We start from the raw sequence: 26,691 nt of genomic DNA, 5'->3' as shown, positions 1-26,691 counted from the left end.
TCAGAATGTAGCAGGGCAGATTAAAGACGGAGAGATCACAACAGAGTTAAGGAGACGGAGAGAAAAAGTAGAGATGGTGATAAAAAAAAGAGAAGACACCTCAGCAGCTCCAGGAGAGGAGAGGAGAGGAGAGGAGAGGAGAGGAGAGGAGAGGAGAGGAGAGGAGAGGAGAGGAGAGGATGTTGAAGGTCCAACCTCCTCTGGTGCCTCTGAGCTGCAGCCAGGTCTTTGATCCTGCACTTCATTTAGCTACTCTGTAGGAGACCCTCCCAGTCTGATGCACAGGATTAAAGGCCCATTTCAGAGTTTATTTGACATATAAATTATTATTCACAGAAATTCACGAGGAGTTTGAGTTTAAATTCATCTGTAATACATTTAACAACTTTACATCTTGATTCAGAATACAGCAGGACGTGCTCGAAGCTGAGCAATCTAAGAGATGTGTGAAGTCTGTAGGTCAGGTTTGGGTCCACTGCTGTTACACGTCATCCCTCTATCTTTTACCTCTTCTCCACAGACATGTGCTGGCCTGGTCTGCCTGGATTTTACTCAGCACATTAGCCCAGCATGGAAGAGATTTGCAAATCCATTACAACAGGTCTACCCACTGAAGGTGTGTCTTTTACCTGAAGACGAGACTGACAAAGCTGGAGTCGAGCCACAGTAAAATTTCCTCTTTTCTGTAAGTTCTTCACAATAAAGGTCTCATGATATGTTGTTATTAAAAAGCTTTTATTATGAAGCAGCTAAATCAGGAAATGTTGGGTTTTCATCAGCAGTAACTTAACACGACTCCTGCACAGCTGAAATCAAACATGAAACAGTAAAATAAAGCAGACACCTGAATGTAAAAACAGCTACACTGGAAAGAAACTAAACTTCAAATCACAGAGATTCAGTTAGAAGCTACAAAAGTACTGAGACCTAAACATATAGAGACATTTAAAAATCTCTTTTTCTCTGCTCGCCTCCCTGAATATAGTCTCATAAAACATGTTTCTTTTACCTTCCAAGTAACTTACAGTGAGACTGAAATAATTTTCTCTCCACTCATTCTGCAACTCATTATCTGCTTTGACTTCTACCACCATCAGCACACAGCAAGGTACCTGCATTAGTATTATAAGAAGCTTGGAGAAAACTTGAGAGAACTTGAAAAGTAGCTCAAAAAAAGGACATAAAATTGAGTTTCAAAAGCCACAAATCACAGTACTGGATTAAGTATGTGTAATTTTATTAGAATTTAGTTGTCAACCTTATGGAACCACTGCATGTACTGTACCGTGTATTATGGTTACAGTGTGCTATTGGAAAGTAAAAATTCTGCTTCTTGCAACTTCAAAGGTCCTTAAATCAGCTTATTTTACTGACTGTGCTGCTTTGCATGTTTGATAAATACCCAACAGTGACATTTCACTGCCGGTGGACCAAACGATTGTACTCTTACAGATGTGTCCTTGCGTGGTATTTCGAGTAACCAGCTTTGCTGTCTGGGTCTGGCTGCAGTTTATGCTGCAAAGCGGTACCAAGAAGCCTCCTTTGGTTTTTATTCTTTTCTCGTAGAGAGAAAGTGCAGCAGTGGTCAAAGAGACTGAATGGGAGGAACGGTGGTTGAGAGAAAGCTGGTAGATCAGAGAAATAAAATGTTATTTTCTGATTTATTTCACAGCAGTTATACTGAAAGCACAAACAAACACCCCCTAACCCCCTCATAGCTGCACAACCCTGCACTAATTGCTGCAACATCTGATTTAGTCTGAATACAGTCTAACTTTGTCTAATTTTGGGAAAACTCAAACCATCATTTTCTTTCGGCTGTGGCCCAACAGGTAAATTATATCTCCAGTGTAACCTTAGTGAAAGGATGAAACATGTTTTAGATGAATGAGAAATATACACTTGAAAAAAGAAAACATTCAACATGCTGCCATTAAATTATAGGTATATGATGCAGGGGTTTTCTACCTGAAAGTTTCAAACACTGTGATTCATTCTATAAGCAGCTGGGTCCTACAGGAGCACACACTCCTTCTGCTAAAATTGGAACAGTTTCGGTTATTTCACATAAAAGATTTCTGTATTTGTGTTTTCATCTTTGCTTTTCTCACTGGTTTAATGGGGCAGGGCTCAGTTGAAAAAAGGAGACGTCAAGTTTCTCTGTGCATCAGCATATCACATCATTTTACTCAAAATCTGAAGGCAGTTGGTGGTTTGCTTGTTTCAGGCAGTGGTCATGCAGACCCAGAAGATTTTATGGAACAAATCTCCTAAAATTTTACTTTGATTGTTACTCATTTAATCATCAACACTCATATAAATATTTAAGTTCTCAGGGGCTTTCAAATTCTGAATTACAAAACAGCTGATAAAAATGAATGAGGAAACATCTTGCAAGACTAAATCTGTCGAATAAGATGCAGAACTAGAAGCTCCATGCTGGACGGGCTGCCCAGTGCTCATACTGAATGATTCGGCATCTCGCGATTTACGACTAATGACAAGGCAAGGGTGTGGAGGTCAGGATGGTTGATGAAGTGTAGTATGCCTGACATTCATGCCTGTTTATTAAATGCTATAACCATGATCTTTGCCTAACCTTAAAGCGTTTTAGTCCCCAGTTTTAGTTGCCTAACCTCAACCACACCCTAGTTTTGGAACATTAGAGAAAAGGTGAGATGTCTGAGGCTGTACTAACATGTGTCCTGGGTTATTCAATCACACGTGGACAACTTTAGTATGTCAATTCACACCTTGCTTTTTAATGTGTCTCATTTGACCACTTGTATGTTGGATCTCACTCCCACACTCTGTAAACGAATAGAAACTTAGCTACATCATTTCTGTTTGGTCTGCAAAGACCAACTGTGTTGTTGTTGTTTTGAGCTGACAGAAACTGTGTGTCCAAATAGCTGCTACATGTTAGCAGGTGGACACACTTCAGACAGGAGTAACCACCGGTACATTAAGGCTGACTGACTGTGACTTTTTGAAAGGAAAAAAACAACTTAAAGGACCAACGTGTTGCAATTACGCATGCAAAAATGAGTACTGCATGCTACTATACATGCTACTCAACTTAACTGTTAGAAGCATTTATGCCTTCTACAAGATTATTAATGGTTTCTCAAATGCATAAGCAGACTCTTACTCATTTTGCAAAATTTGGCGTCACTCTGAGCTCTAATTGTTGTGAAACAGGCAAACAAAACAATTAAAAATTTAATTAAGTTTATAAAGTTTCTCTTCACTCAACAGCTCTCAAAATTGTGTGATCTTTTATGGGAGTCTGGGGCTATTGTGGTTCAGTGGTGAAATCAGTTGAAACAGAATATCTGCTGTTTATCTTTGCTGGTAAGAGAGCCCAAACACATAGTGTACATATTACAGTGAACCAAATGATGTTCTTACAGGGCGTCAGTTGAGTGTGTCACATACAGCCCAGATCACCTCATGGCGTCCACAATGTGTCTTAGGTACAGTCACACCTATACTCTTTCCTGTCCACTTGTGATCAGATCACCTAGGATGTACGTAAATCCCAGGTATGAACAGACTCTGTGAAGCTGTTCAGCCACCCGACACGCAGCTCTGACAGAGAAAATCACTTTTAGATCAGCAGTAAACAAGAGCTTGTTACATTTATATGTTGGCACAGCAACCACAGCAACATAATACTTATATTTAAGTAGAGATACATAAGAATCTATAGCAAAACACTGTCAGACAGCTGAACCATCATCTGGCACGATGAGCTGTTCAGGTCTGTTGCAGAGTCTGCAGCAGATGGTAGATGTGTGGCTGTTACTGTGCACAATATATGTAATGGCAACAGTGTGATCACCCATGGATAACAGGTCATATTGTGAGAAAAACTGTTCAGCTTCCCTGACTCTCAAGAAACACACAAGATCCAGTGTCTTTCTCTCCAGCATCAGGCTGCTCAGAGCACTTTGGGTTGATTTTTTAAAAGTTTATCCATTTCTTTGAAGTAAGCAAATTGATTCTTGAGCTGCCCGGTAAAAACATTAAGGATGTCAAAACATACCTCTGCTTTAAAGCAAACTGCACTACTGACCCATCCTCTGTGTCCTCATTGAAAAAACCCCACTCTCTCTGGGTCTAATTCACCTTAGTAAACACTGTGGTTCTGCTGAACTCTTCTGCAGCCTGAATTTGTAAATGTGTGTAATTCCCTGATCACAGCTGTAGCATCCTATCTTCAGATGAAGTGTCAAAGTTATTTTATCCAAAATTAAAAATTACCAGGGATGATTGTAATTTGACTGCATGTTTTTTGCAGTGTATGTATACAAGCTGGGTGATGAGGCATCGAGCACTTCAGCCGTTTCCTGTAGGTCCTCTTGTGCATGTAAAGCTCTTGAGTTGCACACTATCCTGTTTCTCATCTAGTATCTTAAGGCTTGTATGGCTCAAGGTTAGAAGGCAATACGCGCTTTAATACACAGAAACACCTTTTCAGGACTCAGGGAGTACACAGCGTGCATTTGTATTTGATTGTGATGTTTTTACAGTCGGGATTTTGTTCTTCTTTGAGTTACAGGGCTGTGAAATAACCAGACATCAAAAGCTTTATTTTTTTTTATAAGATTATCTTCAACACCAAGGTCCTTGATGAATGCACAAATCAAAATATAAAAGCCATGCCACTGGGAACTTCTGAGTTTTGAAAGTGCTCAGTGCTGTTGTCTGTTCCCATTAATGGCAGAGGAACCTGTCTTTTTTTGTTATCTTGAATTAAGAAGAGGAAAGAAAAACATGTTTCCCAAATTTGCGCTGTATTGTACTCAGCATGTCCCTGAAAGGAGCCGCACTAGTCTCTTTCTGTTATAGAGGAATCTGCAATAGCCATTGGGATTTAACAGGTGCTATTGAAGAACTCATTCATTGTGTGAGTAACACAAAAACATACAAAAAGGTCTCATTATTCAAGACTTTCATGCTCCTCTAGTGCTTATACTCCAGGAATAACAGGCTCTGACAAAGTAATAATAGAGTGGTATTAATAAATGAGTGAGGTCTTGTAATTTTTCAAAATTCTGGTCTAAGTAGGCCAACAACCACACTGCTGTCCTGACTAATTGACTCTTCAGTCAGGAACATCTTCTGCCTCACAATAAATATTGTATTCTTTTCATGTATGTGGAAAAAAAAACATATATTTACGTGTCTTCAAGAATGTGTGCTTGATTTATTGAAAAATATTTAATTACAAAAATAAAGTTAAACAACATTGGACATTCCTCTAAAATCACATTGTCAAACTCAGTTTCATCCTGGGCCAATTTTACCTTAAAATTGGGTTGTCTTTACTATGTTCACAAGAAGAGTTTACAAGAACAGCTCCTTCCTTGTGGTACTTACAAGCTTGTAATTGGAATTTTTCCGAAAGCTCTGAGTTCACAAGGTGTCCGTACAACTTCCCACGTTGTAACCACATTTGAAAACAGCAATACTCATGTGTTGTCCTTACACTTCAGGTTAATTGATTAAAAAAATAGTTTCACAAACTTTTTTCCTGGGGACCTACTTTTTAAAAACGACAAACCATCACGACCCAAGTTACAATAGGGCTTATCAATAAATTACAGGAAGTGGTGCATAAATTAACATTCCTGACCATTTTTACTGTCATTTCTGCATGTTATCTTGACAGTTTATTGAGAACATATACACGTTAACACTTCATAAATCAGAAATAAATTAATTTAGGCTGGGTTAACGGGACATCACATTGTTTTATTTCTTCTTATCTGGAAAACACATATTATCCCACTTCATAAATGAGACAAAATAAGTGCATTTAGATAGAATTAACAAGCTCATGTTTTTTTCAGTAAAACAACAGAGACATTTTTAAACGCTTTATAAATGCTGTGCTGCAGATATGAATCTTAAATTTGCAGAATTTGCTCCATAGTCTTTTATTTATTTGGAGACCCAAATAAAATCTCCTGTGACTCACCTGTGGGTCCTTACTGGATTAAACAAAGGAGATATGTAGATGTATTTGTGAGTTTTCGGGTGCTTGCAAGCAAATTTTGTTACTATTGTACAGAGCCAGGCAATGTGTTGGCTAATATATATATATAAAAAAAACAAACAACAAACAAAAACAAACAAACAAGCAAATTAAACAAACTACCCCATAAAACTAATCCCCTTAAAAATACTTGAACTACTTGTGTGCCCACGAGTTAACTCAGACTGACAGAAATGAAAATAAATAAATAAATAAATAAATAAATAAATAAATAAATAAAACATTGAATTTACCCTTTAACCCGTCAATACTCCGCCCACTCTTAACAGGTGGTCTGAGGTGCTGCTAATCAGTAAACTCTCTCAGTTGTTTGTCCCTTGAATTTTATTAGTAAGACAAAGAATGAAAACACAGAAGAAAAGGTGAACTCACGGTAGTTTGGGTTAAATCACCGACAGGCTTTTCTAAACCGACTGAATCTACCAAGTGAAGCCAGACATGGCGGACGGACGCAGCGGAAACTTTGTCAACGGTTGCCTTTGTCGCCGTCATAATTTTGAGGTATAATGACCTCAGGACTGCTGCTGCTGCTGCTGCGCTCGTCATTATTAGCATCATAAACAAGCTAGCATGCTAACAGTTCTTCGGCAGAATGACGTGGAGGACATGACATTGAACGTTGGTGATCAACCGTCGGTTCAAAACGGCCGTTTTCAAGCCGGACGCCGAGTTTCCTGTTCACCTGTCGGCAGCTTGAAGTCTTCCTCAAGGATTCATCTTCTTCACAGAACCGCTGTGCTGTAAGTACCCGCTGTTTGCGCTAGCTTGCTCATTGTAAGTTGATATCTTGGATATGAAGTTATTGTCATGAAGTGAAGCTATGGCTGTTTAAATGTAGCGTTACAGTATGTCTCTTATGTCTTGGCCTCTGTTGGCTGGCTGGCTGCCATTACCTGGAGTTACTTGCATTGCTGTCAGTTTTAAGTTAATTTAGCCTCGGTGGCTGAGCTTATTTTTACCTTTGGCGGTTGTCTGGTATGTGTAATAATATGTTTTCTTCTGTCTTATTGAATTTGTGGTGAAACATGACCACTAACGTTTTAGTTTTATGACTTTTATGAGCTGAATTGAGTTTGTGGCATATTTCTCCATTTTCAATTTATGTGAGGTGTGGCTGTTACTACTGACTGTGTGGGCATGTAAACAAAGCTATTTACCTGTTGTGGAATATAACTAAGTACATTTACTTAAGTACAAGTTTACTTCACTTAATTTCTGAGAGAAATATTTAATATACTTGATATACATCTCCTACATTTGACAGCTTTATATACAAGTTACTTTTCAAAGTATTAATACTGTATATGAAGGGTTTAAATAATAATGGACATAAAATAAGTCGGCAAGTGCCACTGTTTTGATAATTCAGTGTTTCTAGTGTGTAACTGGCTCTGGATAATTGCATATCTTTCTTTCTTCCTTCCTTTTTCTTTTACAAATGGTCAGATTATTAACAGTTATTATAGCATTTGGAATACAACATAATATAGCCTTAGTGTACAAGTATAAAGAGTATAGACAGAGTAAACACAGTCAAGAGTCACTGTATTTAGAAGTGACTTAAAAGGCATAAGCAGAAGCAAAATGCTGTCATATATTCTTATCAATTTGAGCTACCCTTCAAAAATTAAACATAATAATAATAATAATTCTGTATTGTTATGGCTTTGAGTTTTAATACTTTAAAGTATATTTTCCTTACATACACACTTTACTTAAGTAACATTTTTAATTCAAGGTTTTTACTTGCAACAGAGAGTTTTTTACAGTTCCCAGCCTACTTTTACTAAAGTATTGGATCTGAATCACATATACAGTAGGTAGTCACATTAACACTTATGGCTACTTAACTGCTTATTTATTGCACACATCCAGTAAGGCATTACAGAAATGCTTCACGCAATTAATTTATGTGACAGCTTCTTGTCTTTTTTTTTATATATATAATTAGCCCTGACGCTGAATTGCTGAGCTCTTGTTCTGTTACTTATACTGCCACTACACTCAGTAGCACATCTCTTTGCTTATATTCTTGTGTTGATGATCATCTGCTGCTTATTACCACCAAATAACAATTTAGAAAAAGTGACTGGCTGCTCCAAAAGTTACCCTTTTTATTTTCAATAATTATCTGCTGCTTAGCTAACATGTTTAAGCCTGCTGTTGCTTATCAGTTGGACTGCTGGGTCTAGATTTATTCAACTCCTCCCTCTAGAGATTATTTTACTCTCTGCAGTGGTTCAGCCCTCACTTAGTGGACTCATAATAACTGGACTCCTGCTCTGTATGTAATGAAGTTTTGGCAGGTATGTTTATTAAGGTCACTCCCCAGCCCCTGCTGTGTTGAGGTTGGTGTTTGCTTGCAGGGAGTGACGAGGTCAGAGCCATGTGAGTTTGCTCACACATAATGCTGAAGAAGTCTCATCTAATTTTGCTGTTCCCATGCACTCTTTAAAAGTTTCAGCTCATGATTATGATTCACCAAAATATTGTTATGAAAGTGCTGTAAGTCTGCTCCTCTCCTGTTGTTTCTCTGTCTCTTTCAGCACTTCATGAGTTCATGCAGGTGAAACCTGTAATGTGCTGCTTTATTTACATCCTCTAAACGCCTCCCAGCTTTAATTATCCCTGCCAGGAGTAAACTGGGAGAGGATCATGTAATCGCTTATGTGTGTGCGTGCGTATGAGATCACTGGACCTACAGCTTGGCTGCAACTTTTTTTTTATGGCTGGAGGCATTATTTTTTCGGGTCATCCCATTCTTGTGAATGCGATATCTATTTAATAATGCAATATATAACCTGCAACTTGACTGTTTGATGGAGACATGCAACTGTGAGGCAGTAATTCAGTTTTTTGAATGCTCTGTTTTATATGACCATTGACAGCTGATGTCTCACTCTTAACTGGCTGCAAGGGACTGCAAGTAATCAACAACTGCTTCAGTTTTAGATCTTGTTTCAGCTCAGGTCAGTGTATGGTGGGGGACATGTTCATGTGAGCGGAACTATGCAGATCTCCGCTGGTTGGATCTGGCAGTTGTGGTGGCATTGCAGTAGGATCTTCACCATCTGTGGGCTGGAGAGTATCTGTACTCTACTGAATGCACTCTTCTAGTTGTAGTGTAGAATTCTTTTCACCCTGAATCAATTGAACATTCAACTGACTGACAATTTAACACACATGTATTCAAGTTTAAAATAAAAATGGTTGCCTTTTGTATTAAACTGACATATTGTTGGATGGTGCAAGAAATCTCAAAACAGATCTATACTTTAAAACCTCTCTTACATGCAGTTATTTTGATACCATTTTCTCGATTCTTTCCCTCTCGCTTTCTTTTCAAGTTTGAATAAATGTTATGATGTGATTTTTGGATTGATGGATGACTACAGTGCCCGCAGGCAACTATTTAAACTTACAAGCCTGTCTTAGTCTGTGTTTTCAAACCAGCTTTCATGTCATTTAGAAGACACCCACACATACACTACTCACATTCAGGCACACACACAATGGTGTTGGTAGACTTCAACCTTGGTTTTATCATTAGTTTTCACCACCACTCTGCTTTGGCTGGACCTCATAGAGATACACAGTGACTCTTAGGATGGGTATGTGTGTGTGGGTGTGCATATATCCAACTTAATTTGACTCAAACCGGCAAAGAATTATGTTTTCTGTGTTGTTGAGATGCACAGTGCCTCTCTGTTATCCCTTAGTGCTGCAGAGGAGGGAATAATATGTCGAATCTCATTAGCAGGGAGACTGTGACACCTTCAGTGTGCTGCTTATACCTTAACCACCCATGTGTGTGCAAGACGGTGGACGTGGTTGTTTTTATTTATGCCCATTTGTTTGTCTGTGAATGTGTGCTTCCGATAGCAGCTCCTGTGTGTTTATGTGTGTGTACCAGTCAATCAGCTTGCAGTTAGTATGCACTGACTGTGGGTCCAGATTACTGTTGTGATTGATGATAGCTGTGTACACGCTGGATCTCAGAGCTATCCGCCAAAATGGATCGGCCAGTCCCTCAATTCTGTTCCCTCCTCATCAGCTTCTTCCTTGTTTTCCTCGTAATCCTCCTCTTTACCCTCCCTCCCACTCGTTCTTTGACTCTTTTCTGTCTGAGACCATAATCTTTGACGAGAAAAGGCAAAAACCTTAACTTGATTCAGAAAACAGCAGTGTCTGGACTTCTTTAAATGGTGTCTCAGTGCATGAACAAACTTGATGATGTTTGAGCTCTTGAGTGTGTGTGCGTGAGACGACTCAGGTGGTTGCATTGATAAATTATGACCTTGCTGACTTTGGCTGCCTCTCCTGAATCTATTAGACTAGTGAAGAAAATTAATTGACAGTTTTAAGAACTGACTAAATGTCTTTCAAGCTTTAAAAAAAAGTATGTTACATTTGAAGATTTGCTGCTTTTCAGTGTACACTTGTTTCTTTGAAAAAGTTTCTTTGGATTTTAGACTTGCTTTTGTTGAACAAAAGCAATTTGAAGATGTTGCCTTGGGCTTTGGGAACGTGATGCAATTTCTTTTTCAATTTTTACCTTTTGTCGACAGAGAGATAATTAATTAAAGGAGAAATGATATATATACTCTGATATATTTACTCTGATATACTTACTGTAATAAATCATAAAATAACCATGATATTTCATTAGAAATTAAGGAAACATGGTAAGCTGAAATACTTGCTACTCAACTTGCTAAAACAATGCTAAAACAACCCATGGTGGCCTCTGTTGAAATTTACATTCTGGGCCAGAATAACAGTTTTAGTTTGTCCGTTTTATGTTAGAGTTCAAATTAATGCCGATTATTTGCAGAATGAGTAAGTGACAGCTTATGAGTCATTGTTAATCTTTTAGAAGGAGCATAGCAGTGGGCTTTTTTTGATAATCTTTTAGAAGGAGCAGAGCAGTGGGCTTTTTTTTCAGGATAACAGGCTTAGCTTTACATTGACAGACAACTGACAAACTTACTGTGTGAGCCTCATCATCACTTGTTTTTGTCAAATTATAGTGTTGTGTACGTCTTGTACTCCTGCAGTCTTCCTGCAGCCTGCCTGAGCTGTCTCGAGTCAGGGGAGCAGGGACCAGGGGGAAACACCTTGCTTCAACTATAGATTGTATATTAAATGGAATTTCAATCTATTTTATATAATATGTGATGAGACACATTTTAATGATGCAACATAGTGTATTTGTATGTTTGTTTCTGGGGAAAATTATTTGCTGATAATCAGAAACTTATTTAGGGCTGCCCCCTGATAGTCGATGATTTGAATTATTAGTCCTGCACCTATTGTTGACTGAGATTGTACCAGTCAAGCATATTAGCTGGTGCACTCATTAAAAAATATCCTTGGGACCACGTCCTGTCGGTGGACTGATGAGAGAGGGTGAAAGAAATAGTTGGTAAACAAGTTTCAGCTCTTATTATTATTATTTTTTTTTATCTGCGTCATTGTACACAGAGCAGTGTAACAGCATGGCAGGCTGTAAACTTTACAAACTGATACTCTAAATCACCACAAAGCACAAAACTAACTCTGATGGAAATAGAGAGCAGCGTGACATGCTGTCAGCCACTTCATCCAGGTGCACCCATGGAGCTCGCAGAGCAGGTGACGCTTGCTTGTTTGCTTGTTGTTTGTGCTTGTTTTTGCCACTGACAAGCTCAGATTATCGTTGGTGTCTAACAACATTATGGAAAGGATTACAAGAGTGAGAGAGCCTAATTCCTGATTTAATTTCAGTAACTGAGCTTTCTACCTACTGCTCATCAGTCTGTTGCTGGTATGTTTAACTACTGCACAATTGATGAGGATTCTTTTATCTTTAATTTTTGCAGCTAGACCTACATTACAGCTCCTTCCAACCTGATTTCAAGTTTTCTCTCTGGAGAGAAGCCAATTATATGGTTTATTTCCACTTCTCTTCTCCTCTTAACTAGTTATAAGGCATTCTCAATCACAGCATGTGGCGTTAAGATATTCCAGCTGTTTGGCACTGGAAGGATACTGGTTATTCTGACAATCAATGATCTACCTCACTTCAACTTGTAATCCTATTTGTGTGTTTGTGTTGGCATATTTTTTTTTCCATTTTCCGCAAATTAGCTAAAAATATTGAAGTACTTGTGCAGTTGTTATGTATTTGGAAAAGGTACTACTACCTGTGCTTTTACTTGAAGCTGCTCTCTGACTCGCAAGTTGAAATTTATTCTCAGTGCAGTTTTTTTTTCTCTCTCTACAGTTGAGATGGGAAAGCACATCCCAGCAGCTTTGTGATTAACTTCTATTCACGTCCTATAATAGACCGACAGGCTAGATGATTACTTAGAATACAGTAGAGATATCAGCAGCACCGTAGTGACTGCGACAACTGTGATCAGTCTTTGATGAGAGCACGATGCAAGGACAAAAATATGGTGGGAATGAGGGATGAGTTAAGGGCTTGATATTCTTCCAAACTGTAGGTGCTGGTCATGTGCACCACTTTGTCTTGCACCATTCCTGTGTGTGTGTGTGTGTGTGTGTGTGTGTGCGTGTGCTTGTGCTTGTATGGGAGACCTTAGAAGGGCAAGTGGAGGTGAATGATCACCTTGTCCTGCTCTGTTTAATCGGATGGAGACTGAATGCCCCTGGCTAGCTGGCTCTCTCTACCAACTTGCACAAACACACGCACGCACACACACACACACACACCTAGCCTATCAATGACCCGTGTATAGCATTCAGCCATTTGGAGTCATTTCAATGAAACAGTCATTTTCCTTCAGGTGGACAAAAGCTGTTGATCTGCTCAGGGGCATAGACAATTTTCTGCAGTCTGAAGTCTCTCCTGTTCCACTTCTGACTGATAGACTTGGTGATCCAGCTCTCTTCTTCAGATGTCTCTCAGTCCTTACCTATTCTGTCAGCTGCCTTCTTTCTCTTAGATACCAATGGCTCTCTATTGTTTTCTCTATCCTTTTGCCTTCTCAGATTGTGGAAGAAATATTTTTGGAAGAGGTGTTAGATCATTTACGCCCTCTTGTGTTATTTTTGTGTGATTTTTGGTCAGACTAAACAAAATATGGCTTAATGTCATTAGCAACACCTGTGTTTTTCCTACTATGACAAGTCAAAGTGTATGCTCAAAAAAAAAAAAGATCTTGGAAGCAGCAGCTAGACAGAAAAAAATCTCAATATAAGGTCTGATCACATCTTGTGGCGTTCCTCAGTGGATGGAGTTGCTTATTTGTCATGGAGATGCTTTAGTTGTTCTCGCATGAGCTGAATATTTCATTAAGATTATGTGATGACGGGTGGGCATTCATGAGGGAAATGTTGGAAAAATCATTCAGTTTATGATGAAGGAGTTGTGGGTGAGGTCTCTGTTCAAAGATGGCATCTTGCAGATGTGAATGGATTCTTTGAGCTTTCTCTGACTGTCCACTGATTTGATCCCTTCCAAGTCAATTCTCCAATTCTTCCAGCAGTTTGTAGCAGACATGCTTTTGGTTTTTCAGAAAACGTTTTAGTCTAAAAGAATTGTTTGCCATTTAAAATGCAAACTTGCTTAATTTAGACTTAACTTATCCTGTGGGTGTTTGCTGTGTGGACCTTTTGTCTGCTTTTTGGGGCATAAAAAACTTGCAGTGGGTGTAAGTTACCACAGTGTTTATAGGTGTATGGAAACTTGCATTATGGTAATGTGTGTTTGTGTATGCATGGGCATTTGTCTTCCTTTCACAACCAGATATGAAAGGTCCTGTGCGACAGAGTCGGAGTGCTCATTACCTGCTAAATTACCCAGGATCCTGTGGGAGGCCTGCTCTGTCTGTGCTTCTACAGTGGCTCAGTTTTAGATGGAGAAGCTCAAACAGCAGATTGAAGTGCTTTACAACACTGGATGACTGGACTCGACTCTGCGTCCAACTTTGACTCTAGCATGAGAATTTAATGTATTCTGTCATCTAGTGTTTGGAATGACACCAAACTGGTGTGTTCAGTCACTGATCTGCTATTCAGCCATTTTAAAGGGTCAGTTCACCCCAAAATCTGGATTTTTCCTCTTACCTGTAGTACTATTTATCTATTTAGATTGTTTTAGTGTAAGTTGTTCAGTTTTGGAGATATCAGCCATAGAGATATCTGCCTTGTCTCAAATGTAATGAACTAGATAGCACTTGGCTTGTGGTGCTCAAAGCACCAAAATGACATTTAAAAAACTCAACAGCATTGCCTCTTTCCAGAAATGATGACCTGGTCACTCAAGATATTCTACAGACCTTGTTGGGAGGAGTTTCATGTAGGAACTATTTTCTTTCTGTTGAACTACACCTGCCAGCTACATCACTATGCATAAGAAAGCGTGCATCTACTCACTGGCGGTAAGTTACAACTCAGCCAAGGAGGATGCCATTAATGTCACATCCTGTGCTGTCACAAGCACAAGCCTTTCATCCATGAGTAGATGCATGCTTCTTGCTGTGCGGTGAGGTGGTTGGCCTATGTTAGAAAGAAAACAGTTCCCACATGAAACTAAAAAGGTTTGTGGATTATCTGAATGACTGGGTCCTAGTTTCTGGAAAGAGACATTGCTGTTGAGTTTTTCAAAGGTAGTTTTTAGTGCGTAGAGTGCCACAAGCCGAGTGCCATGTAGTTCTGCCATATTCGAGAGACGTCAGACATTTCTATGGCCAATATCAATAGCATGAAACATCATTTCCACGCACCTTGACAATTTCATGAAGCAGCTGAAAACTGATCAGTCACACACAACACAAATTTACAGATAATTTCATTTATTTCTTAAATTAACTCGCTAGATCAATAATTTTTTAAATAGCTGCTTTCTTGCCATATTATATCAAATGGGAAGCATCATTGTAACTACATCTTTGTATCTTTGTAACATTTTCTTGCTGGATAATATTAATTTGGAGTTCAGAGTTATCAGTGCATTAATGCCTATTGACCTCCTGGTACTTAAAAGAAAAAGAGTTCAAAGAGTATGATCCCTACGAGCCTCTGTTGAGTGCATTTGTCCTTTGATTCAATATGAATAAATAAATAAACAAATAGCTATTTGTTGCCACCTTTTGACATCAGTATGAAATTGTAGCTTAAAATGTGAGGGAATTTTAGCTATCAGTTTTGATTCCCATAAAAAAAAACTTTTTAAAGCATAGCTATAGATAAGCTGGCAGTAATGAGCGTTGCCAGGTAACTGCAATGTAAGCAATCTTCACCTAGCTCACATTCATGTTGACAGCAGTTGTGACAGTGTTACTAACCTTTCATAAAGTCTGATGTTCATTTCCTTTTGAAAAAATGCAAAATACCATCTTCTGTCTTATTGTTTGTTTATCTTGGCGTCAACATATTGCAAAGTTGAAATTGGTCAGTTGAGATGTTTGCAATGTGGAATGTTTCATATCCTCGTCTGACACATTATCAACGTTTTGATTGGCTGTTGCATGAAGCTAGTTTCACAAAGCTCCAAGTCTTGCAGCTGTTGCGGCTGTGTTTCAGATAAGTTTCGTGTTTTGTGTTGCAGAGACTTTACACCATCATCTCATTTGCAAGTTTCAACCAACTAAAGTTGCTTGAAAGTTTCACTGTAGAAAGCCAGCCTATGAGGGAAAAAAATGTATTTTCGACTTTGGGGTGAACTGTCCCTTTAATCATTCATCGGGGGATCGTCTGGCTGAGAACAAATGCTGTTTTTCTGACACCTTGCTTTAGATTCTTGACTTGAGTCCACAGAGTACAAGCATAACTCTCTTTTGACCACTGAGCAACTTGGGGATTGACTTTGCTCAAGGGCACTCCAGCAGCAGTGGCTGTATTATATTACACAAGAAATATTTTCTAACCTTTTGTGCTATGATCTCAGCACTCCTGTCAGTCCTTGTTTGGTTCAAGCTTCTTTCACTCCCTCTTGTTATTGTAATATTTTTCATCAAAGTGTTTTTTCCTGGCTCATAGATCTGTTGCACTGACTTTTTATGAACTGTGGGATCAAAGCTGGATCCGACTACAACTTGACCGTCTGAATTGCTAGACACAAGCTGACCCTGACCCCCGAGGTATTCAGCCCGAGCTCATAGGGGTTTAACTTCTACTCGAAATGACCTACGTCAGATCGGTTACCACAACTGTGGTTCCTAAAGAATTATATGTTCAGGTGCTCAGCGGAGTTATTTGTCTTGCTCTGGTATTAAGAATGTTGAATGTTTTTTCTGAAAGCTTATTGAAACTTTTATTAGAATATAGTGCTGTTTTGTTGTGCATAAGACATCACAAATTAAACCAACTTCTCTGCACTTTACTGGCCCTATTGTCTACCGATGTAAGGTCCTATGTGACATTTCCAAGCAATCAATAATGTGTTTGTATGTGGCATTTGCAAGCAGTTCATAATTTGATATGGCTGCAGATTTAATGGTTTTGACCAGAGAAAGTTGAACCAGTGATCCAGACTGTAGAAATCTCCAGATAACACGTGCTGATTACATGCCACATATAGATGTGTTTCTGCTCGCTTCTAACAAATCTCTGCAGCCTTTTAAGATGGAGCCGTGCAGCAAATACCAAAATGCTCATGGGGCCATGGAAAAGGAAATTAATCCATGACCTTGAGTTGGAAAGGTTGAGGGATTGTCAGGCTTGTGGTGTATCCTGACAGTCTTGTTATAAATGAAACACAGAGTTATTTACCAGTACACAGGCTCTGATATAAGCAATCATTGCTTTACACTGAGAGAGGTCTTTATTAGAAATCTAGATTGAATGTTAGAGGGAAATGGAGGGTGAGAGTGGATATGATTTGATGAAGAGCCCATGTGCTATCCCTATTTTGGTATGAAGCACACTGTTTATTTGACTGACCCTCCTGGCATCAAGGAGCACTTATTAAATAGAAATGTTCATTTCATTTGAAATGATTTTTCTAAAGTCATTTTCCTACCTTCCCAGTACCCTCTAGATTGCCCACAATAGTGAACATTCTGTGTTTTTATTTTGTTGGAAGTTGTCATTTTTTGTCAGTTCAGGTTAAGTAAGGAAATCACAGAGACATGGTTTTCTGAGGGGGCATAGTTTAACAACTCATCAGGAGCTGTTTTACCTCTTGACGTTTAACAAGAAATTAAACAAGTAAACGTCCCCAGTGTGGAATCAATAAAATTTATGTTGTTATCCCAGATAAGACATTTAACATTGACCTGGGGGTGGTGGTCCTACATGTACATGAGTTTATTGGTCTGAATTAAAGGTTCAGTGTGTAAGATTTACAGGGATGTATTGGCAAACTATGGCAGAAATGTTCATAAGTATTTTCTTATTAGTGTATAATCAATTGAAAATATTGTTTTATTTTTGCCCCCCTATAATAATATAATAAAGCCAGGTTTCTACAGTAACCCAGAATGGACATACCAAACACTGAATCTACAGAGGGCCTTCCGTGTAGATTCTTTGACACAGTTGGAAGGGGAGGATGCCAGATGCCAGAAACAGTGCCAGAGCTTCAGGATCAATTATTAAATAGGGATTCAACCCATTTAACAAAAATGTTTATGGCTTCAGTTCACTAATAGGTTCTTACACATTTCTCCTCGTAGTTGGTGATTTTTATCTCTATTCCTCTTGTCATGAGATGTGATGTATTTTTGTGTGTTGGAGATTTTTTCAAAAATGTACAGTAAGAAAGAGAAAGTTGAATTTTTGCTTCCAATATAGGAACCACTGCTCTAAAGCCATTAAACCTAAAGGAAATTGAGGGAGCCTCAAGTTTAATGGACATGATGCCGAGAAGTGCAGAGAAGTTGTTGGTGACAATTCTAGGTGCAGTTGACCATGCTACCTACAAAACGCTGAGATAAGTTAAAAGTCAAGATTTAGATTTTCCAAAATCGTGTCCATTAAAACCCCCTTTTCACTTTCTCTTACTTGGCTTTTGCTAGCCATATCGTCTTGGATGTGTCACAGCACATGAGCTGTTTTGTTTCCAATGTTTATCACAAGGAAGTTCATTAAAATGCTTTGAATAATTCAAATAAATTACGTTTCTCAACATATTAGTATAACTAGTTTATAAATATCTCCCGGCATAATTTGATTGCCAGTGCACTTCCTTGAACATTGAACAGAGGGAAAACACACAGCGGGGATTCAGCTTCCCCAGACTTTCACTAATCAGATCCTAACTGGCAGGTTATGAGTTGTGCCAGACAGAAAAGACTGCCAGTAATTCTCACTCAGAGGGAGAGGGCCCTATGCAACTTGTGTGTGTGTATGTGTGCGTACATGTATGTGCATAAGACAACATAGGAGTGTGTGTGTGTGTGTGTGTGTGTGTGTGTGTTAGGAGTAGTAGTAGTAGTTGTTGTTAAGACCACTTTTATTTGTAACCTTTTTAATGAAGAAATGTTGCTTCTAAGGAAAATATAAATCCAGACCACAAATGAGATTCTTTGAGGTACTGTCAATCCATTGCACTGTTGCTTTGATTAATGACTCCATGGTGTGTGTGATTGTGTGTGTGTTTGTGTGACTGTGACTACATGTTTTGTTTGCAGGTGGTCCAGTCAGACCTTGCTGCTAGGGGTTGCAGCACCTTAGTTCTGCCAATTAGGAAAGAGTGTTTGTGAGAGGATGTGGAAGGTGTAAGAAAAGGAATGAGGAGGATAGAAAAGGGGGCAAGACCCTGTGAGAGAGGAGGCGAAGGATGCGGGAAAGGAAGAGCTGTTGGGGGGTAATAAGTCAACATCATCAGGGATGGGTGAAAGGTCTCATGGGTGAACAGAAATTGCAGTTTTATTGACCCTTGCTTGGTGGTGGTTGTGGTTAGTCAACAAAAGAGGGCCCTCACTCTTTCCTTAGAAACTTTAAACTGAAGCTGTAAATGCTGTGATGCATCCTCCCACAAACCCCCACACACCACTGCCACAGTCCCACAGTTCACCACCCCCTGCAATGCCTACACACCCTGCACCACCTGCATTATTGAAATGAACCTGTCACTATAAAAGTAGGGGGGCCAGGCCCAGATCAAACGGCAGCCAGTGTGACACAGACAGAGGGGGAGGCCCTGCTGAACTAGAAAGAACTAGTTCACAGCAGGACTGTGAAAATGACTTTTCAGCAACAGTTGGAAAGAAGTTCAAGTTTTCTTCTACCCCTGTTAAAGGAGCAGTTCACCCTAAAAGAAAAAAAAAAAACTCTGCTGCCTCACAGACATGTACTGCAGAGTAAAACACAGCATGCATCTGTCTTGCCTTTCCCTGCAACTCTGCATTGACATTCAGGGTATTATTACTTATATTATATATGAGTAACATCGACAGTAAAACTGTGTTTCACACCATGATAGTTACATGTAGTCTGTGGATCACATGCATGCCGAACCGTGGGGGGAGTTTATACCAGAAAGTATACTTGCCCAGGTGTTGTAGCTAAATGGTCGGAAGGACATTGCTAGGGTGGTTGCCAAGGTAGTTTCAGGTTGTTGCAGAGGGATGCTTGCTCTGCTGATTCTTGCTGGTTGCTGAAGCACTACATGCATGATTGCTTAGGTTTTCTACGTGTTTGCAGTAGCCACAGTGGCCGTGGTGGTAACCACAGAAAGACTGGGATTAAATGTTTCAGCAGCATGGTGAGTGACAAAAGGACACGTGGGTTTTCCTGGGATTTTCAGAATCAGAATCAGCTTCATTGGGCAATTATGTGCAACATAAAAGGAAACTGATTCTGGTTTAAAGTTGTTCTCAATGTATTTTCACACAGGATATTTTACAGCAGGATAGAAATAGACATACAGATAAAAGCAAGGGGAAGAAATCTGAACAAAGCCTGAACAGGTAAAGATAATCAACTGTTATGTACATACAAGGAGTTAAAATAGGTTTACATCCAAACATATGTTATATTTATTCTTAATGCTACTTAACACAAAGTACTATTAACTTAATTTCTATGATTAGTGAATTAGATAACTTATTGTCAAAGTATCGATACTTTTCAAAGGTGTTGTATTGAAGGTAGAAAGTCCAATATTGTGACAACACTTAGCCTATGTATACATGACTATATATAGTATATACAACATGCAGGATTTTTATAAGTGATAGATTATACTGTATGTACATGTTAAAAACTGTGCTATACATATATAACTTAGTGTTTGTATGAAATGTATGTTTTTGTTGTTATTGATCCTTTTATGATTTATCTGTTTATCAAAGTGATTGCTTGTGGCATAAAAAAACGTTCTTGTGTTTGATTATTCTGGTGTACAGTGCTCTGTAGTGCCAACCAGAGAGGAGAAGTTGGATCAGGTTGTGTGCTGGGTGTGATGGGTCTGGAGTGATGTTTCCTGCCTGTTCTCCTGACTCTGGAGATGTATAAAGCCTGGGGTGGGCAGTCCTAACTGTCCAGTTTAGTCCATTTCTGTTGTGTTTGGTGGTTGGTCCAACCCAGACTGTGATGGATGTGCAGAGAACAGACTGGATGATTTTTAAACAAAGACAAAGGAAACACCCTCTGGGGAGCAGCTGAAACTCCTCACAATGTTTCTCTTTATCATACATTTGTATAGTGTGTCTAGGTGTTACTAGGTTGTACGTGTTTTTATTGTATCTAACAGTCTCCTGTGTAACAACTTAAAACGTACAAATATAGAAATTACACAACAAATGGTTGAATGTGAGTTTACCTCTTTTCTCCTGCATCTCAAAGGTGCCAAAACTATCACTTTGTTTTGGGCCTGGCAGGTGAGCACAGCTGTTCAACTGGCAGACTGCTGCTGTCACACATAGGAAGAGGAGGTGAGAGGGAGAGACGGGAGGAAAGGAAAGAGCAAGGGGCTGAGAAAGAAAAGAGTGGAGCAAGAAACAGAGTGGTAAGACATCGAGGAAAAAATGGGAAATGTCTAGACCTGAACTTTTAGGCATGAAAGAGACTTTTCTACTATTATGAATTTGGGTGTCTCAATTGGGGTTTTTACCATAGTTTGCAACATACGGCCTCTTGCCTTATGGTCAGCTCTGTGTTTTATGTAAACAACACAAATAACCAACAGTTTGCAAGGCAGGGATAGAGATGAACAAAAGAAAAGACAACATTTCTGGTCAGAAAGAGAAATACGCATACTTTTAAATATTATGAAAGACTTGCGCAAATTTAATTTAATTTTTAGGAGACAGTGCTACTTTTTCAGCTCCAGCTGTTCCATTTTTTCAGTATACACAGCTGCATGTAAACAGGAACATTAGTGGAATATTCATTTTCACTATGCTTTTGTGCCGGTGGCAGTCATGATTTGTCCCAGTGTTTTTGTCTTCAGCCATATGACTCTTCCACTCTAATGTAACAAGGTAAACTGAGACAGGAAGAAGTAAGGAATTATCTTTTCTTTTCTCAGATTGAACAAAAAGTAGTGCTGTAACATTTGATGTTACATGGGCTGCAGTAAATACAAATTCAAATCCCATTGTGATTGCATTAAAACCTAAAGTTTTGCTAATTTAGATTTTATACATATAATGTGCTATGTATACTATGTATACACACGCGCTATGTATACATACGTATCGTATCGCTAGACTCTTGCCAGTACACAGCCCTTGGAAACCTTGTCAATGATTGAAGGGTAATAGAGATAAAAGTGTTGGAAAAAAGAAAAAAAAGATGGAGAAAATGGAAAGAAATTATGCAGAGAAAAGAAAATAGCATTGGCCATGCATTTGTTCAATTTATAATGTCCTAGACTGGGCAATTATTTTGGGTACTGGTGATTTTTCTTATGTCCCGACAGCAGCTGACAGCAAAGAAAAATAGTAATCTAAGGTCTTAAAAGAAACTTGGACAAAAAAGGCAGACTTATCTCATTAGCATTTTATTTGGTCAAAGGTTTGTCTAAAAATTCATTGTCAAATGGATTAAAAAAAACAGCAAAGAAGGAACAGCTGGTGGGGACATACAGAGAGAGAGAAAGGAGGGCGACACTGATGGAGAATAACTGAGAGCTGTCTTCACTCTGACTTTGTGAACCACCTGCCAAGATCTCCGTTCACATACTGTATGTGACTAGTCATTTTGATTTTCAAGATGATTTTCTCCTGTCGTTCTCTGTCACTACCTCTGTCTTTCTTTCTTACACCCATAAACTCACTCAGGCTCTATCTCGCATATATTCTCCCGGTTTTCTTCCCTGCTATTCATCTTTTTTTTTTTTTTTTCAGCGATGCCAGAGCACAAAACGCACCTGAGTCCCCTGCTCTATTGTCGTGCTCGTACTTCATCTCAGTGGGGTGTGCTTTGAGGGCACAGATCTTTGTTCCTGTGTGTGCTACAGAGGAAGATAGAGAGGTGGAGGTCAAGTTTAGGGGTGAAGTGTGGAGGCAAGCTCACGCCTGAAATATGAGGTAGCAGACTGGACTAGTGAAAAGAGGGACCACTGATTTGATCTTAACAAAATGTCCATCAGCAGCCCTTACAGCACAACCTGGTCATTTATAAATAAAGTTGGATCATTTTAGAAGCTAGGTCATCAAAATCTAAATGTGAAGTGATTCATCCTGGGTCATATCCCAGGATGGAAAGATGGTAAGTGTGTGGGAAATTTCACTATAAGCAGAATTAACAGCAGTCACTTGATAAATAGGCTTACTGAGTTTTAGGCTACTGTCCAAGCTGCTTGATTAATGCCACCTGCTTTACTTCACTAATGTCCTTAAGGAGCACTATCACAGCCTAAATGTTTGGTGTAACAATGCAAATTCATCAGTTCACTTTGTATCAAAATATTTCAGCCCATGTAACAGAGAGATAACATCAAAGATTGCATCAGTATGCCTTAATGTTGTCAGCCGGATAATGCAAATCACCTCATTACCCTCTTGCATTGTGCCCTCCCATCAAATTGCTATTTTGCCCTCATGTGCCTGATGAGATCACAGAGGGGCAAGATATTTTAGTCTTGCCATTGTTTTCGAATCGCTTGAAACCATCGTTAGCAGAAAGTTGCTATTTAGATATTTCTTACTGATAGACAGAGTTTGATGTTGGACCCCAGCCGATTTTTTTTGTGTGTTTAAAAACGTATTGGGAGCAGCTAGAGAAACTGTTTTTACTCTGCACTGTCACACTTTATTGAGACTGGATAAAAATATGGTTTGGCACCCAGCTCTAACAGAGAGTCTGTTCATACCTGGTATTAGCATGCAAATAAACACTACGGCTGTCAGTTTAAAGTCCATTATTGTCCATCTGACTATTCATTATGAAGATTCCACTTTTCTTTTTTATTTTTATTACATTAACCCTGGACCCAGAATGTGCTGCTGCACAACTATGAGACCCACAGAGTGAACAACATATATTTACAATGACATCTGACTCTGACTTTACGAACAGGCCATGTCACAAATGTACAATCGTTGAATTTCCCTTTTCACGAGAGCACGAGAGAACAGGGAAACAACATAGCTAGCAGGCTGTGGTGGACACAGTAAACATTTTTTGTACACTGCAGGAAATAAAGTTTAATACTTTTTTTTTTTAATTGATGAATTTAGCTATTTATTGACGTACCTTCAAATACCAATAAACTGACATTGATCTGGACTTGAGATGAATTCAGTAACTAGCAATAACTAACTTGTGTAGCTATGTCTGAATGTGTACAGTATTTATACTGAAACTTCTAGTCCTCAGCACTAACAAGAGGAAACATCCATCCATTTTTGAATTGGTCATGGATGCAGTTGCACAAGTGTGAGCAGAGCACACCACTTACATATTTTTTTTCCTCAGCAACTTTTTCCAGGTCCTCTGGAGATTTTCCCAAACACTCCCATGGAGAGAGTTGCATCTTCTCCCGTTTCTCCTTCCAGATGGTCTTTGTCTCGCCCCCGAGACCACTTCTAGAGGGAGGCAGCCAGGGGGCATCCTTACTGTTGCCCTCTCTGGATTTTTTTCCTCAATATAAAAGAGCAGTGGCTTGATATCAAGGTCTTCCAGAAACACCAAGCTCACTCACTCTATCACGTAGAGTGAGACCAGCCACCCTGCAGAGGCATATCATCTTGGCTGCTTGTCTGTGAAATCATTTTTTCAGTCAGTCCAAAAGCTTGTGACCACATGTGAGGTGGGGTTCAGTGATGACTGACAGGTAAATTGCAGCCAAGGCACCCACCAAACAGTCAGTCGTATGATATTTCTTATCATTAGTTCTTTTTTTGTCATATACATTTTTTTTTTTTTTTCTCACAAACATCCTGCACCATTACATTACCAAATATACTTAAACATAATGGTCTACGCATAACAAAGAAGCAAGGACAAAAAACAGAAAAAACAGAACCAAACAAAAACTAAAGGTGTATATATATATATATATATATATATATATATATATATATGTATATATGTATATATATATATATATATATGTGTATATATATATATATGTGTGTATATATATGTATATATATATATATATATATATATATATATATATATATATATATATATATATATATATATGTGTATATATATATATATATATATATATATATATATATATATATATATATATGTGTATATATATATATATATATATATATATATATATATATATGTGTATATATATATATATATATATATATATATATATATATATATGTATATATATATATATATATATATATATGTGTGTGTGTGTATATATATATATATGTGTATATATATATATGTATATTAAAGCTTTTCTGTCACATAATACTTATCTAGTGGACCCCACCTTTGATAAATTTGAGGAAATTACCCCACATTTCAGTATATTTCAACACAGAATCTATCATTGTGGCCAGCAGTAACTTGTATGGAGCTGTACCAGTCATGAGCGCGATCCGGTCCTTATAAAAAGGTATATTTGTATTTTTCTGTAGTATAATCCTGGCTGCATGACAGAATCCTACAAGAGCTGACCCAAACTGTGCCTTTCTAAGTCCAGCTGGTAGAACAGATTTGTTTCCAAAAAGAGAAAAATGTAGTGTCATTAAGAGCTGATCCAACCACTCCTCACTTGTCTCGACCACTCTAGTCCAAAATGGGGAAACCAGTGGACAGTCCCACATTAAATTTAGCTCTTACCTTTCCAGCACTTATTGCTTTGAATTAGACCAGGCCTCTTAAGTGGAATCCAATAATATCTATGATTTATTTTATAATGTGCAAATTTGCTGGCAAGCTTATGGACAAGTGAACATATGGGCAAAGTAAAAGTTTTAAAAACCTGAAACAGATTTCTATCCTGTCCTGTCTTTTATCTATCACCACTTCTTAAATAGAGATTGTATATTGAGTCTTATGGGTATAATTAGCTGGACATTGCATCCACTGCCTGCTTTACATCACTGCCTAACTGGGAGTGACTGAGTGAAAAAATGTCCATATATAATACAAGTAATGTTGCAGCAGTGCCTCTTATTTCTGACTCTGAAGATGAATAAGTTCAGTGTCTAAGTTACTTCTTCATAATGAATTTGATTTTCTAAAGCCAAACGTTCCATATAATTTGGGGTCAGTTTATTTACTTGTAACTCTCAACAGCTTCTTGTTTTCCTTTTATCCTTTTTGAGGATTTAAGGTTATAAAAAGGCTGCTGAGGATCACATAGGATGTGCCGCTTCTCAGTCTAATTAATTAGTCTCTTCTCCTCCCCGCTGACTGCTTTGTTGAGTGGAAACAGAAACGTCAAGGAGGCCAGTGTTGATTTTTACCAGATAAAATAGGTTGGAGATGAAGCAACTGCACGAAACTTCACTACAGTAGAGCCAGGGCAAGAATTTTGTTTTTCATACATTCATTGCTACATGAAGCGAGTTAGGACACCCTCGTTAGTAAAAACTGAAATGATCTGATGTTGGCTCACTTGCTTGTGTCACTTTAAGTTAAGAAGCACATGCATGGGTTTTATGAAAAAAACTCAAACTTGGTGTGGTATAATGAGATACTCTTTAAAAGTTTGTTAATTAGATGATTACATTTTTACTCTAATTAGATCCTCTGAATTTATAATTCTAAATTAATTTCAAGGTATTAGCTGATAATAATAGGACCTGTAGTTGTAGCTCTGTGCCAGCTCTGACTATGGACTGAGAAAATAGACTCAGGAGTTGAGACTGTTTTTCTCCATTAGCCGTGCATCAATAGCACTTCCAATGCACGCCAGGGCTAATAAGTGACCAGCTGGTGCTTAGAAACCGAGCGCCTGGAGCCTTGTCAGGAAGCCTGCCGTCACAGTCTAGTCGCTACCACAAAACAAATTTCTGGTGACAGCATGACATACGCTTAAAACAGAGAGGACCATGGCACCCCTCTTCTGTCCTCACTATTAATTAGCAGTAGGTGTGTCAGTGCCAGACTGTTGATAAAGAGTGTGGGCTTTCCATGGCAGTCAGGAGAAGTGTCAACCATAGGCCAACATTTGAACATGTCAGTGCTGACTAAAAACCATTGCTATTGATTCTCTGTTATCAGTTGGCTAAATGGTTATTGATATACCCATATATTATAATTACCAGATAAGATAAACATTGATGAAGCTGCAGCTGATAGGA

General features: G+C 38.6%; 1 long non-coding RNA gene across 1 annotated transcript in view; it reads left to right on the top strand.

Moving 5' to 3' along the window:
- The first annotated feature begins 6,612 nt into the window (after positions 1-6,612).
- Positions 6,613-26,691, top strand: part of LOC146319327 (uncharacterized) — a 148,233-nt gene continuing 128,154 nt past the window's right edge. Inside the window, exon 1 of the long non-coding RNA XR_014771540.1 lies at positions 6,613-6,804. This is a non-coding gene — a long non-coding RNA (uncharacterized LOC146319327). The remainder of the gene's footprint in view (positions 6,805-26,691) is intronic.

The sequence above is a fragment of the Lutjanus erythropterus genome, chromosome 11 (genome assembly GCF_056507025.1).
Source record: "Lutjanus erythropterus isolate fLutEry1 chromosome 11, fLutEry1.hap2, whole genome shotgun sequence".
Taxonomy (NCBI): domain Eukaryota; kingdom Metazoa; phylum Chordata; class Actinopteri; order Lutjaniformes; family Lutjanidae; genus Lutjanus; species Lutjanus erythropterus.
The sequence above is the reverse complement of the archived record's forward strand: the minus strand, read 5'-3'. Positions and strand labels throughout refer to the sequence as shown.